The sequence below is a fragment of the Bactrocera latifrons genome, unplaced genomic scaffold (genome assembly GCF_001853355.1).
Source record: "Bactrocera latifrons isolate USDA-ARS-PBARC rearing strain unplaced genomic scaffold, ASM185335v1 scaffold_159, whole genome shotgun sequence".
NCBI lineage: Eukaryota > Metazoa > Arthropoda > Insecta > Diptera > Tephritidae > Bactrocera > Bactrocera latifrons.
In genome coordinates this window covers 2,337-15,337 of record NW_017535063.1, presented here as the reverse complement: position 1 = coordinate 15,337, position 13,001 = coordinate 2,337, and the positions used below count along the sequence as shown (strand labels likewise).

General features: G+C 33.6%; 1 protein-coding gene across 4 annotated transcripts in view; it reads left to right on the top strand.

The window, feature by feature from the left end:
• Positions 1-13,001, top strand: part of LOC108966337 (syndecan) — a 471,998-nt gene that overhangs the window by 456,953 nt on the left and 2,044 nt on the right. The gene's annotated exons all lie outside the window — the stretch shown is intronic.

Genomic DNA, 13,001 nt, shown 5'->3' with positions numbered 1-13,001 from the left:
AAAATTCACCATTTGACAAGTACTTTCCGTAAGTACCGCACACAAACGTCTTATCGCGTTGGTCAGCAAAACACGATTCAACTAAACACAAAAAAATCAAATTTCATCGGCTAGTAGATGAGTATAGATCATTATTAATAGAAGGTTAAAAAAAAAGTGAAGCGATTTTTTGGCAAAGTTTCAAACAAAAAAGTATGAGTTAAAACATAATTTTTGCCAAAAATTAATTTGAAAAAATTAATTGCAATCAAAAAAAAATGTTTCGATCAATCACGAATATTTGATCAATCATTTAGAAAAGCTGTTAACAATTTGTGTTACTAGTTTCCAAGAAACCACGTGACAACCAACTTTGAAAACTATGGAAAACCTGGCCAGCGGCTCTTCCGAAGGTTTTATTCTTTCTTGCGATTGCCTTGAAACATTGGAAAAATATTCTGTATATATCATAGTATAAAAAATTTTTTTGGAAATTCCAAAATCTACTTAACGTTACTTAATCCATCAATAGTCTCTTCGAGTTCCATGGCGAAAATAAACAAAACTGAGCTTTCAAACAAACACTCCAGCAACCTCGTGCGTCTTCCGACAGATTCCTCTCATTTAATTTTAAGAGGTGAGGAATGTTCGTAACTGCAACTTCGAGGTGGCTCTTACCAGAATACTCTGCGTTTAGTATTTATAAGCCTCCATGATAATTTCGATTTTCTATGGAAGTCAAATTCATAGACTAGTTTAAATATATATACGACATGATAATGAGCTGCAATAACACAGTCAGTGGACTTCCGAAATACTATTCACATATCCCTTAAGATGATACTGAAGCGTATGTAACGGAATTTCTTACTTGTTTGCGTGAAAAAAAGAAATGTGTCTCAATAGTGTTTATAATGAATAGATACTGGGTATTTCCTCAATGATTGCTGGAAGAGGATAGATAATTTACAAAAAAAGTATAGTAAGTTTCCTATTGATAATGTTTTAGGTAAAGGTAAGGTTTTAGGTAATGAAAAGGTCTATATTTTTTGTAGTAACACTCCTTTCACATGACCTCAAAATTTATAAGAAAAAGTCAAATAAAGGTTATATTTTCAATTTTTATCTTAATTGAAAATTTATTTATTTATTTTACATTAATAATATATGAAAAATTCAAAGAATTTCACAAAAATACCAAAAGGAAAAGTAAATTACCCCAATTGCTGCACATTAAACACACTTCAATAGCTCAAAAACTCTAAAGACAAGAGACACTGGGGGCTTAGAAATTTATTTTATTTAAAATCCAAACAAAAAATTCTCTAATACAGCGCTCAGTTACAAAGTAGCAACCATTGAAGCATCTCTTGCAAGAACCACTTGCACACATACACGCTTCAGCCTTCTACAAGCACATTCCTGCTGCTGGCGATACGCTCGCGATACGAGTTAATGGAAACACAACCATATATAGATATATATATATTTCAGCTGCCAATATTAAATTGAATTCAATTCAATTCGATTCATTTCATTTCATTTCATTACGACTCGTTTTGCGTAACTATGAAATAATCTGAATTTACAAACTTGCAATAAGCATGTACAAAGGCATACCGAGCAACAGCAAGGAATAAAGAAGCCCCCAAGTGAGGAAGTGCGGACTTGAGAAGCAGGAAAGCAAATAAGCAAGCAAACGAATAAGCATTTCAAATAGTTTGGAAAAATTCAAGCGCCCCACTTGGACTTAAATAAGTTGTGATGCCACTTAAGTGCTTGGGAAATTCTAAAAAGATGCTTAAAGCAGCAGCAGCGTTGCTTTTGTCAGAATATGTGAAATCGTCTTGTTTATCAAATATTTCATTTTTATTGTTTTAGTTTCAAATCCTTATTCGCATTAGTTTTTCCAGGAAATAAAGATTGTTGCCAAGATTGATTCGTTGTTCAAAAAATTATTTCTTTTCAGCAGAAATTTCAGATTTAGTTGCAAACGTTATTTATTGGAAATTGTATTAAGCTTTCAGCTGCAAGCGGTTTAAAAGTTCAAATTATGCCAGAATTTTCTATTAGATTTACACTTAGAATTTTGGCGGAACTGCAGAGTCAAGAGTTTGCTTTGAAGTGGATAATATCTTAAGGAGGCACCTATTCAATGTAAACACAATTAAACAAATTTCTTTTATTCACACTAAAAAGTAAGAAATGTAAATAAGTGTTTTATTCGACATATTGCATTTTTTTACTTTATATAAATATACATCACAACCCCGTTTATTTTTTAAATTAAAATGTTTAATCTTTAGCATTTCCTTTGGGCTTATGTAAACTTTGTTTAAGAGGTAATTTTTTCTAAAAATATATTTTTTTCAACACTCATAAATATATGTATATGGCAACCCTGTTTTTTTTTAATACTTTTTTTTTAAATTTTTGTGTTGTCTTTTAGGCTTATGAAAACTTTGTTTAAGCGGCATTTTTTTCTAAAAATATATGTTTTTTTAAACTTTCATAAATATACATGGCAACACTGTTATTTTTTTAAATAATTTTTTTTTATTTTTGTGTTGTCTTTTTGGCTTACGAAAACTTTGCTTAAGCGGCATTTTTTTCTAAAAATATATATTTTTTTAAACTTCATAAATACACATGGCAACCCAGTTATTTTTTTAATTAAATTTTTTTTTTAATTTTTGCATTGTCTTTTTGCCTCATACAAATTTTGTTTAAGCGGCAATTTTTTTCTAAAAATATGTTTTTTTAAACTTTCATAAACACACATGGCAACTCTGTTAGATTTTCGAAATTGAAATATTTCCAATTTTTTTGCCTTTCGGCTTATTTTAACATTTTTTGTAAGCTATAACTTTTGTCCTAAAAATGTATATTTTTTAAACTTTCATAAGTATACGTGGCAACTCTGTTTAATTTCGGAAATTGAACAGTTTTAGTCTTGAAAAATTAAGAAAACAGTACACACAAACGAACTTCAAAATTCAATATTTTCTGAAAATGAAAATTTGCTATAGTTTATTCTTTCTTCTGCTTGTAATAAGTACCTTTCTGATCAGTTAAGTATAGAAAGGTCCCCTCAAGGCACTTGATCCATCTACGTCGACAGGGATCACATCACATCCATCGCGCTCAATCAGCTTCTGGAAATGTTTACGAGTGCTGGACCTTTGTGACTATATGTGGTGAAGGGGAGGGAACAAGTGAACAGTGGTCGCAGTGCAAAACCTCAATTAATTTCTATCTAAAGAAACGTTTTTATGAATTAGGTAGTTTTTGCTCATTATTGTTGATGCTTTTTACATATAAATACTTGAGAAAATTATTTAAAAAAAATGGCCTTTACTGGTAATTAATCCAGTCAAACATACCGTACCACACTGCAAACTAACCCCGAAGAAGTCAAATGGGCCCCTAAAACCCGACCGCATATCAAACATTACGTATAAGTATTCGTTTGAGCACTTAAGTGATTTAGACCTACTAAACAAACCAAGTAAGATATTTTAGACAACATTACCAACAATTCCTCCTATATTAGTTTATAATGTATATATTTCAGGTTTTTATAGCAAAAGTATTAAATTTAATAAAAAGGAAAGAAAAAGAAAAAAAAGAAGAGTAGTTTGTAATATAAAAATAAAACTGAAATAATAATTTTTACAAAAGTAAATATTACAAAATATATTCGAAACTCACTTCGAATAACTAAAACTTCTTTATACATAACTTCCTTATGAAAAAATTTTATCAAAAATCTCCACTCAACTCTTGGCTTTTGCCTGCTGGGCAGTCTATTCGGCATTATGTTCGCCGCTCTAATTGAAAACCGCAGCTCTCCAACCAAGCCTTGCTGGTGCACTTTCAAGCCATAACTTCTCATTTAATTACCCAATCACTTTGCCTTAACTCGCTCGGTCATCTCGGTCGCAAAGCAAAGCAAAGCAATACCACCACCAACACAAAGACATACATATACATGCAAACATACATATATACATACATTCACTTGGGTATGTGTGGTTTTCTAAGGCTAAGCTGGCACTTCAACTGCCTGCTGATTATTGCCTTCTGACAGCCAGCGACTTCGCCATTTCGTTGATAACGCCGCGGCCACTTCATGGCCCACATGTGTGTCTCGTCAGCAGCTCAGCTATCAATGTGTGTGTGTGTATCGCAACCGACAAATGCATATCAGGTGATTAACATGACAGCCGGCATACACTAGATTGAGTGGTGGGAAGTGACCATAGTGCAGCCATAAATTGTCCTTAGAATGTGTGTGTGTATTTAGAGGTACTTTTAGTGGTTGTGTGTTTGAGTGTATATTGTTATTGCTGGATATGTGTGTATAGTTCATCATCTACATACATACATATGCGCATAGAAATTTGTGGTGCAGGTTATTAATTTGCAACCGTAACTGACAGAATTTGCTTTGCTGCGGCGTAGTTACGAATGAATGTTCACAAATGCGCACAACTTATGGTTTGGGCTTCCAACTTCGTCTTTAAATGTGCTTTAAGAGGCTTATTTGGAGCGTCTGCAAAGAATCATTCTCACTGATGAAATTTCCGCTATATTTTATTTCGTTATATGTTCTACTATACTATCTTTTAGACTCTCAAATATTAAATAGAGTCATGTATGGTATTATAGGGTTTAAAATTTATGATTCCTCGAAGACTTTTCATCCATAATCTGAACTTCAACTTAAGTCACCAAATTGATGCAAATCTTCTTAATCAATCAGCTATCCTACTACTTTTTGCTCCTATAGTAGTAGCATAGTAGTAGCATTGTGTCTCAGAACTCCATAGACTATTCGTAAATACTTTTTCTCACATTATCTCTCTCTATTTCTCTCTTCCTCACTACGATCAGACCGAATCGACTCTGAAAATTATTTAACTTGTTGTTCGTGCAAACTTATGTCGGTTAGATGCAAGTTCGAATCAGTCCTGTAGGCCCAATCGGTTTGTGACTCTCGACGAAGTTATACAACAATTTTGCTAATAAGTCCTAATGCCCACCCAATTCCCTCATCATATTTTTCTCTCTCACTACGATGAAATCAACCTGACCCGTGAAGCTTTTTACTTATTTTCTGTAAAGCGAATATACTATTCTAAAAAAGTGTTTGCTACTTGAAAAAAAAACAAATAAAATCATCACACCTTCCACTTGCACGCCTCTTCGCATGACACATTTTTCACATTTCTGCTTTCATTTTCACGAATTTCATTTTTCCACTTGATTTATTTTCGCAATTAAAATTATTTACATATTCACTTTTAACTTTTATTGCCATAGAACCCACATGCCCCGACGCTTCTTCGTTGTAGCATTTTTGATTTATTTGTTTTTGTTTTTGTTTTTGTTTTCGCTCACTCTTGTGTTTCTGTTGCTCACTTGAGTACGGTTGCGACGCACTCGAAGTTGAAGCAAAAGAGCAAAGCAAATTTTATATAAAATTCAATTAAAGCGGCATTTTTGTCCATCGCTGTGTCCTTGTTAGGGCATACACGGATGTATGTGTGCATGTGCATATGGCCATAAGTGTGTGTGTTTATATAATATATAAAAAAGTATGCAAATACTTAAGCTGTTATAGAAAAAACAAACGAGAAAATATTTGGAAATAAATTTCTGTGATAAAAGATACAACAAAGTCTTACATACTTGCAAGAATATGTTTGTATATATCTATATCCATGCAAATATACATACAATATATGTCATGTACATACAAATCTACTTGCATAACTACGGCAAAGCTTTGAAATATTTACCTAAATTAAGCTAACTTGAAATGGAAATGAAAAGTCAATTAGTTCAATTTTTTTTGGCTTAAATTAAGCCACGTGATTGTCTAAAACTACATGAGCATATTAGTGTATATATGGTTGAACGTATTTGTGATTTCGTGACTTTCATACAATGCAATTTTCTTCACAAAAGTGGCGTGATTTAGCAATGCAAAAGGTTAATATGTAAAAGATATCTTTGCTTTTGTCAATAATATTGGAGAGCAAAGCAAATATTTTCAGAATATGACAATTTCAGCGCAAAATTACATTTTTACAATAACAAAACAGCTTTGCTAATGCTAAACTTACATTCAGATATGCTATGTTGATGCATTGTAGCGCTCGTCCATAAGTTTTCTTGGTTGATTTAAAACGGGGAAGCGGTTTCTTCACAACTAGATAAACCTTTTTTGAAATTAATTCGAAAATTCTCCATATTGGTATTCTTGTTCTTATGACCTTGGGTCATAAAGTAGTAATAGAACTTAACAGTTATTTACTTTTTTGTATGCTTTCGAAAAATTTTCTCCCTACCTTCACGGTTGGAAAAAATCTATTTTGTTTGCTTATTGTTTTATGAGCCGCGAACCAGGCCTCGTGCTGACTCTTCACGCAGTCAGCTTAAGAAGCGTTTTCTCAAAATTTAAAAATTTCTCTCAAATTCACCACGATTATGATGAAACTAAAAAATATGGGGAAATCGAAAAAGTTTGTTCTTATTTTGTCAATAGATGTTGTTGAAGTCGTATATCTCCAGTATATCGTGTAAGTTGAAGTTCGATTAGAAATACGAAAGTACTTTTTCGACTTCCCCATATATTCTAAATCTGTTAATTGATGCTGATTCGCAACAAATCTCTTTAATTTTAGACATGTGCTATTTGAATCTTTTTTTAATTTTTTACAGTTTTTAGCATTTTCAAAACAAAATGCATATTTTGATCGCTGCCTTTTTGTCAGTTTTTCAAATATTTAAAAAAAAAGTCTAAACGCATCATACATGAGATTTGAAAAACTAAATGAGGTGTTATTGAGACGACTCAATCTTAACTTCTTCCAAATAACTGATGCAACTGGCAACCGGTAAGATACTCAGAACTCTTACAATTATTCAAAGATGGATCTTGTTGATTGCGAAGATTTCCAGAGACATCTAATGATACACCTTGAGCCTAAAAGACATTACCACTGCATAACTGCTGGTAGTTTACCAGTGCTTGCTGATTTAGTCTGCGGACAAATACGCCAAAAATGAACCACAAGTAGGCAACGGAGCTTCTACCCTTCTGCCTAAGAAATTCCTGTAGTACCGCTTTGGCCAGTCATTAAAATCTAGCTAATAATAAAATAACTCGATGCCACAGATAAGGCGTCGGGTCACGCTTTCACTAGTATTAAACGTACAGTCTACAAACTAATATCGCAGCCCTACTATCGGGGTGGATGGTCACCACTCTGTAGGAGGCAATTTTTGAAAGAAGCGGAACTAATGACCGCCAATATGTGACACGTTCGCACCGCAAAGCGGTTTTTGAGCGATTGCCATACCCCTATTAAGACTATTTATACGACTTTTCCCCCCAACTAACTTGCTTCTCTGAATTAGATAAGCAGGATGATCCAAGTTACCCGTTTCGGCTACCTAACTGCCGTAGTCATAGCCACTTGCAAGATGATGGTCACAATCAATAAAACTGAAGCTGGTGGAAAGTTCCCAACAGTATACTCCTCTCCCAGTCTCTCTCATTCTGCAAGCTTTGATCCATCCGTAAAGCAAGTATTTTGAAATTAAATCAAAATGTATAAAGACTTCAGAGTTCCCATGCTCACAGTCATCCAAGTATCCAGATTCTCTTCGTCTGAGGCCAGCTTTTGGGGTTATACATTCTGCTTCTATGTCTACCTTTTGTGTGGGTCCCTAACTTTTCAAAGTGGCTCCCTTGCAGCAGTATAGAGCAACTGATGCCTTTTCTGCTTTTTCCGCGAATTTTTGGTTTCCTTGAGAGAGAGAGAGTCACAGATGAGCGGTAATTACTTAACCCTGTTAGCAGGCCAATGACGCGTCATGACGCTATCCTCCTATTGATGGTAGATGAGCTCACCTTGTTTGGTACTTCCTTGGAAAAGCCATTTCAGCTGCCCAGTTTCTTACAATACTGAAAGTCAGCTCTTTTTCTCTCAACTTGAGAGCTTGTGGGGTGCCGCTGCTCACTTTTCAAATATAATTGATTGCAATTATTTGTAAACATGAAAACATGTGGCCGTGTAACCAAAATATTAAATGAACGCAAATTGAAGCGAAAACATATTCGAAGAAAGTTTAATTAATCTTTTTTATGGTGTTATAATTAATGATAATATTCTCTACTATACTATATGTATAGCATACTTTTTGATAACAAAATCCTAAAATCCACAGCATATGAAACTATAATAATAAATCTTCGTGAATTTCGGCATTTCTACAAATTTCCCGTCATCAAATTGAGCCATACTTGGAGCATAGCAAAAGCTTGCCACAAAACAAACAAAACTTTCACACTCCAAAATTGATAGATTCGAAATGTCTTCCGTCAGTAATGAACACTGATATATTTTAAGCCACCGCAGCAAATCCATCATCTCTGCTTCCTGTCTGCCATCTCACTTTCAGCCATTACTTCCTCTCTACCATCTCACTCTCGACTCATACATCCTGTCTGCCACTACACACTTTCTGCCGCTCCTACTTCATGCGTGTGTATGCCTGTCAGCAATTCATCAATTTAGCGCTGTTTGCCTGTTTGTTTGTTTGCCTGTCTGTCGGCGTCTTCTCATCCATTACAGCGCCCAAAAGCAAATAAAGAAATTACAACTTCCCGATCCGCCAAAATCTCACTTACCTCACTGCGCATTTACCAAATCAGCTAATGACACTGCTGATGAAGACACTGATTGTGTGGTTTGTCTTTCAATGGCGGCGTATAAAAGTTTATGTGGCAAATGAAAAAAAATCTGCCTCATATTTTACTTACTTCCCCCGTAAGTAACAGCTGCAGTTGTACTTTTGATCTTGATAAAAAGTTTTCCGTTGCTTAATGACCAAAAATGAGATACTGAAGATGCTGACTGGAACGGCGGGCGTTAGGATTTAGGCGAACGGAAGTTGGATATTGTGAGCTCTTTTTTTATTAATTTAAAAATTACTTTGAAATTAGTTGGGATTACTCGTATTTTTATGGTAATTTTTGTGGCCAAAATCGACAGTTATTTACGCGCTCTTCTTGTTCCCTTCATTTACGTTTTTTTCTTATTCTTATATATAGTATAACGAACAGAAAAGAGAAAAAATTAAATAAAATGAAAAAAATTAAATAAAATGAAAAAATTAAATAAAACGAAAAATATTTTGCTTTTTTTATTTTATTTCATTTTCCTGTTCTTTTTACTTCTGTCCTTATATCTTTTCTCGTTAAAACTTCTCACGGCGCCATTTTATGCGCATGTTAACCCTTTTTCGCAGGGATAATATTACCCTACAGGTCTCTTGGCTACCCAGTTTTATTTTCCATAAAAGTACGGTTCTTGCTTGTAAACTTTATCACGTTTTTATTTTTACTTTTCATGTTCATTGTTTGCCCGCTTTCCTGTGGGATTTGCTTCTGTCAACAAACAAACAAGAATGACTATTAGGGAGGAAGAAGTAGCGCATACACCCAGTACAAAATTTTTTGGCTCTATGTCAAAGTAATGTAGCCTACACATTCACCAAAAAGAGATCTAGATCTAGAACAAAAGTTAAATATTTGCTGCTTTTAGTTAAGACTGGTCAATAAACTCATGATAGTTATAAGAAAATGTCTTAAGCTCTTTACAAAAATGAGCGAAGACAACATTTTTGTCTTCTTTTCTAAAGAGAATACTTACTACTTTAGATTTTTTAACAATAATTCATCAAAATAATCTAAATTGAGTTTTTGTTATAGCTTACGATACTCGTATACTGCATCATATTACTTATACCTATGAAGCATAAAATTTTCGGCATACGCTATCATATATAACCAGTACTTAACCAATACTTAACCAGTATATATGTAATATATAACCATTTTATAACCAAAACTCAAATTTTGCTGCAATATGAGTGGTTTCTATTATATCGTTTTTCCTCCGTCAGCTGAAAACTGATGTTACGTAACTTGCATTTTAAGTGACGATAAATTTGCAACTAAAATTTTTCAAGTTGGGCTCAAATTCTAATAATTATTAATACAAACCTTTTTTATTAAACTGCTGAATCTCTGTATCATTTTAACCACAGAAAAAAAATCAATAGTTGGAACCATTAATAAAAAAACATTTATTTCAAAATTCCGAAAAAAGTGTTTAACATTTTTAAAATTATTACTGTACTAAATAAAAAATTTTAATTTATTACTACTTTTTAATTAAAACCTAAAAATTAAATAGTACTTTCACCTAAACCTTCTGAGGAAACTCACTAAACCACACGGCTGTCACACTGTCATTTTTATATTAGCAGCAAATTTTTCCTGCCGGCTACGCTGATATAGTTGCCCTCAAACTGTGCTGCCAAGATTTCATGGAATTTAACTTTACACGCTTTTGAACAAATTTTACACATTTATCTTTGTTTATACGCTAAACACCTAGGACCTAGGACACTATTATGCATATAAAAATCGTGTCTAATGATGTGTAACTGCACACACACACAGATTCAAATACAAATATGCATAAACATGCACGTGTAAATTGGGGAAACCATTAGAGGTGCCAGCAGCTTTTAACACGTGGCGTGTCTAGACAAAATTTACACGTGTCGTAAGCATTTTCGCCCGAGACAATATTTGCCGATTGCGCAAAGATAGTCAACGCTCGAGCGAATGTGAGCACGTGTCTAAACAACAAACAGACACATACAAATTTCCATAGAATATATGCAAATGTGGTCTATGTTCTGCAAATGCTTTGGTCATAATGGTCACAGCAATAATTTTCAACATTCTTTTGTGTGCTTGCGTGGCTATTATGCGTCTGTTTACGCAATGCCGTTAACGCTTTATGCTTTGATAAGCTGCAGATTGATTACCTAAGCAGTTGCGAGCGCAAATATTGCTTTTGAAGGTGTGTGCCTGAAATGGAAATTAGCTAACAAGGCGTTTGCTATAATATTTACATAAAGTCTATAAATATATTTTTGTGGCTGGTACACTCTTGTCAAAATTAAGAGAACAATATTTCAGGAAATAATATATGCTAATGGCATTAGGAACACAACATGCCTATATCATTTAACTTTTGCCATGTATTTTGCTAAGAATTTCTTTATGTTTTTTATTAACCCTTTTTATATCCAAAGCAAAAAAATCTACAATTAAGAGAATAGGATATTCAAATACAAAGTTCAGAGGCCTACAAAAATAAGGTAGTAATGGTTTTTTACGCAAAAATATTTCATTAAAAGATAGATGCAGTTAAAGTTATACATCAAAAGCAATGAGCACTCATGCACGTACTTTAAAAATTGTGTGTTACTCATACGCTATGGTGTACTATTGAAAACAGATCAAAGAGGCAAATTGAATTTAGACTAACCTGCGACTACTTTCTTTTATTTGGAATTGTTTTTCAAAGGTAGCCCACCCTTGGTTTTAAAGCCACGAAACTACGCTCTATCGAACCAGTATAAATATGTTGGAGAGCCATTTACAAAAGCCATTTTTTCTTTAAATAAAATCCTTAATTGTCGGCCAAAAACGCTCCTGCACTATTTTAAATCTTCATATTGAAGCTACATTGAATATCTCCAGTTATAAATGGTCACCATCCATGTACTTATGTGAGATGTCTGAACTTAAATAAGCAGTCGTTAAAATTAGAAGTGTTCCCATAAGCGTGGTATAAATGGAATATTATTATCTATTCGATAGTTCTTACTTGACCCTTTGTCAAACCCAAAAACTCTTATAGATCGAAGAAGCGCTTTGAGCTTATGCAAAATCTAGTATAGTGGTTAATTTTTATCTTAGCCACTCCACCAGTGACACCTAAGGTGTTCCTACTGAGATAGTTAAATCCCAAACTGACAAAACCCGATAGAGAAAGTGGAAAATGATTCCACCTCTCCTCCATATAACTTTAGCCAAGAGCGTTCCACAAAATATTTAACTGTGCGGCAACGCGTTAACCCATTGAACATTGTCCAATCTAAACACCTTCGTTTTCCGTCGTCACAAAATACATATGTCCAACGCAGTAGGACAACAAAATACCAACTCGCTTTTATTCGGACGAAGTTGTGGCAAGGCTAGCAACCTCATCGGCTCAGCAGTTTCTAGCGATTCCTTAGTTCCAAATTAGTTTAATACAGTCCTTAACTAGTTTTGAGTCCACAGTCAGCGAGCCAAAAGCCGCTCAACTATAGAAATCAGTGCGCACCTCTCTGAAGGAAGAGACACTTCACTTGCACTCATGGCAGCCACCTTCATTTGAAAAATGCTAGTCTGGTAATTTGAAACTAGAGTATATGAAGAGCTACCAAGGGAAGCTTCCGACTTCTACTCACCGTCTTAACTTCCATACCTCGTAGGTGTAAGAGCAGAGAACGAAACGCCAGAAGAGATTACGCGTTGCAATGGTCTTGATTGTTAGAAGTGCAATCGGTTTAGTATAGAATTTCGGTGCACCTCATGTGGCGATCTTTATATAAGTATATATGTATAAGTTTAAAAATATTTAAAACATACGTTTTTGTTAGATATGTATGTTATTTAGTGTATTAAGCTATGAAATTATGTATTTATATTCTCTTAATACAAAAATTTTTTTTTCATTTTCGAAGATATCTTCTAATATATTTGTTGTAATTTTTAAATAAATGCACATATTTAAATCACTCGTACTTGTTGTTGTAGTTGTGGTTATAGTAGTGTCGTAAAATTCGTGCTCTGAATGTGTGAAGCATCCTTAAACATCTAACCTAGTAACCAGCACTCATCACATTCGCATATCAAAACATCACTAATACTAACACAAATGACTGACAATGTGCTATCAATGAAGTAACAAAATTAAGGTTTAATTTAAAATAATTAATTTTACTTTATTTAAATTTTTTGTTTTTTTATTTAACCTTTTAGTTTTTTTTTAACTAAAAATAAAACAAATTGGCTTAATGAGAAAAGAAATAATAAA